Consider the following 6,351-nt stretch of genomic DNA (forward strand, 5'->3'; position numbering starts at 1 on the left):
TCTTACTTTGAAAATTAATTGGGTCAATTTAGGGTTTTCTAATATAATTATATTTTTAAAATTAAAATCTCTTTCATTACCAAGTGTCAGTGTTCCATAAACATTCAAATAGTTGCAACTAGGTGGCTCACATTGAGACACTGTCTTCAGTAGAACTGAACTGGAACTTAGGTCTCTAATGTGTATATTCTAATGGAGAAGGCGAGAGGTAGAATTTGTATGGTTTGAGTTATACCAGGTTTTAAATATCCAAAATCTACTGATGACTGACTCATTGCTTAAGTGAAGATCTTCTGTTGTGTGATTTTTGAAAGGTTGTATTAATGTGCTCTTTGAATAATTTCACAGTATAAGTAATATAGGAAGGGCCTTTATTTGACTAGCATTACCCTCTGTACCCTCAGTTGAAGAGTCAGAACTAAATTTAGTCAAAGGTAGATTCCTGTCTTTATTCCTGAATAATGGAACATGATGGCAACTTCCATCATTGTTAAATCCAGCAAGCTCTATAACCAACTCCATAGATGAAAAAGTGGGGAAACCAACCACTAGTGTTTCTGTTCCTTTGTGGCCCGTGAGTGACTCATCAGAGAGGAAGCTAGAAATCAGTCAACCAGTTTCAGTTTGTGTCTTCAATTGCTTTGTTATAAATGTAAAGTTTTCACAGATGGGTAATCGGGATTGAGCTAGCTGGTTTGCAAATAGGGCTTTTCCTGGAGGAACTTTACATCCTATGTGAGTAACTTCTGACCCCAGTGATTAATCTTCTTACAGCCAAGCCCAGTGCTTGAAAAAATACTATAATGAGGTATGAAGGATTTTATATATGTCAAAAAAGAACACACGCTGGTTTGCTGAGTTTAGGCATTCTAAAACTAGACTGCCCTTTTGTTCTATTTACGTGTTTGGAAAGAATTAGACATCACCACACACTTTTTTTTAATAGTCTTCACATTTCTTTACCAATTTCTAACCATAGGATTTTAGCAGGAAGAGACAAGATTGCCGTTTTGTTTCTTTAATTTATAACATGAAATTTAATCTGTATGTGTGTGTGTGTGTATTTATGTATATATAGATACACACACGCAGTATGGGACACCTGGGTGGCTCATTTGGTTAAGCGTCTGCCTTCAGCTCGGGTCATGATCCTAGGGTGCTGGGATCGAGTCCCATATCAGGCTCTTTGCTCAGTGGAGAGCCTGTTTCTCTCTCTGCCTCTGGCTGCCACTCTGCCTGCTTATGCTCTCTCTCTCTCTCTCTCTCTCTCTGTGAAAAAAAAAAAAAAGATAAAATCTTAAAAAAAAAAAGAACAGTGCTTATCACTTAGCGAACATAATATAGGTGTATATTATTATTCTTATTAATACTCTTTCCTCACTGGGGCCAGTATTGTACATAGTTATACACAGTCCAACTGTAATTTTAAAAAGTTTTTTAGCAGTGAGGTTATGTTTTAATGGGTTTGGAATATGTTTCTACGTCCCTTCATTCTGGTGTAAAATGGCCCATTTTTCCTGCAAAATGTTAGCCCTTTTTTTTTTTTTAAGATTTTATTTTTTTGTTTAGCAGAGAGAGATCACAAGTAGGCAGAGAGGCAGGCAGAGAGAGAGAGAGGGAAGCAGGCTCCCTGCTGAGCAGAGAGCCCGATGCGGGACTCGATCCCAGAACCCTGAGATCATGACCTGAGCCAAAGGCAGCGGCTTAACCCACTGAGCCACCCAGGCGCCCAGCCCTTTTTTTTTTTTTTTACCTTGCAAAAGCTGTTATTTTTATTAGGGAATGGTAAACAGCTATCTTTTAGTCTATTAAACTACAGATTTTTGAGCAAAAATAGACAGTTTTCTTTCCAGGAAGGTAAACTAGAGAAACTTCCCTCTGAATGTTACATTCATTTGGGAATTATTTTCTCAAAGTCTAAAAGTGTACTTCCTGCAGTTGTCACATAGAATATTGCGAGGAATTCTGTAGTTTGGAATGGAAATGTTGACATTTGTTTATAATAAGTTCAAAGTGGTAAAAATTTCCTTTCGGAAACAGTTTATGAAGCCAGGACATTTTAAAAATTTAACTCATATGTAAAAGGCCACAGTATTCTTGCCTTGATTTTATACTTTGATGTCTTCCATTATAGAATCCAATATACAATGGCTATAGAATTATAATACTGCTTAAAAATATGTATTTGTCTAAAAACTTTAAAAAGTCCATCTGATTACATAATTGAAATAGAACGAAATAGAAATTGAGTGTCATTTATTTTACTCTATTACAGTATAAAAATAATCTGATTTGATACAAACTATTTCTTTTCATCGTTTACTCTCAATATCTCCCATAATTCCCAGTACATAGGAGGCACTTACAACTGTATGTTCTGTGAATGTGTAATGAATCATGTGCCCTTTCTCAAAATGAACTCACACAAAAAGGAATCAGTGCAATAAAGAAAACTCTAAGTAGTAACCAGCACAAGAAACCTAGCCAAAGGATAAAATACAGAAGAAAAGAAGTTGAAGAAATAGCAAAGCTGCACTACTGAAGCTATGCGTTTCTTTTAAAGTATAAAGAAGTAAGTGAGTTGAAAATGGAGCTACCCTACGACCCAGCAATTGCACTACTGGGTATTTACCCCAAAGATACAAATGTAGTGATCTGAAGGGGAACATGCTCCCCAATGTTTATAGCAGTAGTGTCCACAATAGCCAAACTGTGGAAAGAGCCCAGATGTCCATCAACAGATGAATGGATAAAGATATGGTGTGTGTATACACACACACACAGGAATATTATGCAGTCATCAAAAATGAAGTCAAACCATTTGCAACTATGTGGATGGAACTAAAGGGCACCATGCTAAACAAAATAAGTGAATCAGAGACAATTACCATATGATGTCACTGATACGAGGAATTTTTTTTTTTAAAGATTTTTATTTATTTATTTAACAGAGATCACAGTAGGCAGAGAGGCAGGCAGAGAGAAGGGAAGGGAAGCGGGCCCCCTGCTGAACAGCGAGCCCGATGCGGGACTCGATCCCAGGACCCTGAGATCATGACCTGAGCCGAAGGCAGCGGCTTAACCCACTGAGCCACCCAGGCGCCCTGGTACGAGGAATTTGAGAAACAAGGCAGAAGATTGTAGGGGAAGGGAAGGGAAAATGAAACAAGAGAGGGAGACAAACCATAAGAGACAAACCATAACAAACTGAGGGTTGCTGGAGGGTAGTGGGGAGGGATAGGGTGGCTGGGTGATGGACATTGGGGAGGGTATGTGCTATGGAGAGCACTGTGTATTGTGTAAGACTGATGAATCAGATCTGTATCCCTGAAACAATACATTATATGTTGATAATGAAATTAAAAAAAAAAATAAACACTATCCTTGAAAAAATTTTTTAAATAAATAAAAATAAGAATTTTAAAAAGTAAATGAGTGAACAGTTAGGGTAGGTGTGGCAGCAAAAAGCAGGAGGCGGTACCTCTGGGGAGCCTTTGTAAACTGCCTCAAAAGGGCTACTGCCAGTAATGAATCATGGAACACTACATCAAAAACTAAGGATGGCTCACATAACATAATATCAAAATAAAATAAATGTAAAGAACATTCTGTGTAAAAGCAAAAAAAGGGGGGAGCAGAGAAACCAGTAGCAAGGACTAATCAGGGGAAAAAAGGCCCAAATGAACAGTATTTAGATAAAAACAAGAAAATATAACTACAAGTAGAGATTGAAAATAATTGTAAGAATACCATTAACTGGGGCGCCTGGGTGGCTCAGTGGGTTAAAGCACTCTGCCTTCAGCTCAGGTCATGATCTCAGGGTCCTGGGATAAAGCCCCTCGTCGGGCTCTCTGCTCAGCAGGGAGCCTGCTTCCTCCTCTCTCTCTGCCTGCCTCTCTGCCTACTTGTAATCTCTGTCTATCAAATAAAATCTGTATTTTTTCAAATAAATAAAATCTTAAAAAAAAAAAAAAGAATACCATTAACTTTCTGATCAAAATTTTGAAAATGTAAAAGAAATGGATTCATCCAAGAGATTTTGGCAATTTAAATCAACCAATAACTACTAAGGAAATAGAATTAGTAATAATTAGTAATCATAATGACACCTCACCAAAGAGGAGAAGTGAGATGGAGGAAATCAGAGAGGGAGACAAACCATGAGAGACTGTGGACTTTGAGAAACAAACTGAGGGTTTTGGGGGGGGGGGGGGGGGGGGGGGGCGGGGGAGGGAAAGAGGGGGGGGGGGGGGGGGGGGGGGGGGTTGGGTGAGCCTGGGAGGGCACATATTGCATGGAGCAGTGGGTGTGGTGCATAAACAATGAATTTTGGAACACTGGAAAGAAATAAAATGAAAAAAAGAGAAAAGGAAATGACATCCAAAAAAAAAAAAAACAAACCCAAGAAGCCGATAATTCCTTTTTTTTTTTTTTTAAGATTTTTATTTATTTATTTGATGGAGACACAGTGAGAGAGAGAACACAAGCAGGGGGAGTAGGAGAGGGAGAAGGAGAAGCAGGCTTCCCTCTGAGCATGGAGCCTCATGCGGGACTTGGTTCCAGGAACCTGGGATTATGACCTGAACCAAGGGCAGATGCTTAACCAACTGAGCCACACAGGTGCCCCCAGTAATACCTATGTTAAAGAAACTTCTAGAGAATAGAAAAAGAAGACCACCTAATCCATTTCATAAAGTTTGTAAAATCTCAAAGCTAAACTTCATCATGCACAGTATGGAAAATCAATTTATATACTAGTCTTATGAACATAGAGGAAAAGTTTTCCAGTAAAATAGGAGCAAACTGACATAATAGTGTATAAAAAATAATACGTCACAAACTAAGTAGGGAATTCAAAGATGTCTCAGTATCTGAAAAATTTTATAATTTATCATACTACAAGTTAAAATTCAATATTCAATTATCATATGGTTTCACTTATTTGTGGAGTATAACAAATAGCATGGAGGACAAGGGGAGATAGAGAGGAGAAGGGAGTTGAGGGAAATTGGAAGGGGAGGTGAACCATAAGAGACTATGGACTCTGAAAAACAATCTGAGGGTTTTGAAGGGGCGGGGGATGGGAAGTTGGAGGAACCAGGTGGTGGGTATTAGATTGCATGGAGCACTGGGTGAGGTGCAAAAAACAATGAATACTGTTACACTGAAAAAATAAATAAAAAAAATCAATATTCAGACAGAAAATTCAATACCATTTTATTATTTTGAATTAGAGTTTAGTCATAAAAACAATGGCTTGACTCACGATATAGGCCACTGCTGGATGTTACAATCAACTGGATGGTGGTAGTCAGATGTAAGACATACCCTGGAATTGTCTGTTGGGTTGAGTCCATGTCAGCCCTGCCATGGACAATGTAATTAGTACCAAGTCCAAAGCTTCACCGTTTGCCAGGCAGAGAAGCTCTTGCCTGGGGCTTCCTCCTCCTAACTCTGATCCAATACTTTGAAGTATGGAAAACAGAAACATCCAATGTCTTTGTGTTTGGGCAAAGTTTGTAAAAAGGCCTAGTGTTTTTGACAAGCACATTTGTTTGATAAAGCTTAACCTTTCTCAATTTGTAGTAGCAAATCTTTATTTTGGAGAAAAGTCTCTTCCATCTCAAAATCAACCTTCAGTGACCAACCAACAAAAGCAACCAACAGGAACAATCACCAATGAGGAACTATCAGGCAATTGCGCTTTTTCTGTAGTGCCCAGCTGACCTTGATTTTTGCTCTTTGGTCACGGTATGTTTTCACAAAGCCTTAGTTAACAAATGGAAGTTACAGTTAAGTTCTTATAAGCAATGCTTCTCAGACATCCATGTGCACAAGACAAACCAAGGGATCTTGAGAAGGCACAGATTCTGATTCAGCAAATCTGAAGTGTGGTTTGAGATTCTGCATTGCTAACAAGTCTCCAGGTGATACTGTTGCTGCTGGGCCATGGATCACACTTTGAATAGCAAGGGTTTAGAGACCTTGGGATAAACTGCTATCAGTATCCCAAGAGACTAATTGAAGAGATTAAACCAGTTGCAGTGTGAGTGGGGAGCCAGGTAGATCTGATAAGATGTTAAAAGTACCCAGAAGGGCTAGGTTGGATCCATTCCTGATACTCAAGAGTACTTGGCCGGTGCTGCCATGACCTTGAGATCCAAACTCATTAATTAACTCTGGTAAAATCTGGGTTATAAGGATCTTTCCTAGTGGAACATGTGACTAGTGGAAGTCCTGATTAATGCAAGGAAGTGATGCCCATGTGTAATATTCATCATTTCATAGGAGGTTATGGGTGATGACAGCAAACTTTGGTGGACAATGACAGTTTCACTAGCCTCCTTATTA

The sequence above is a fragment of the Mustela nigripes genome, chromosome 3, assembly GCF_022355385.1.
Source record: "Mustela nigripes isolate SB6536 chromosome 3, MUSNIG.SB6536, whole genome shotgun sequence".
Taxonomy (NCBI): Eukaryota; Metazoa; Chordata; class Mammalia; order Carnivora; family Mustelidae; genus Mustela; species Mustela nigripes.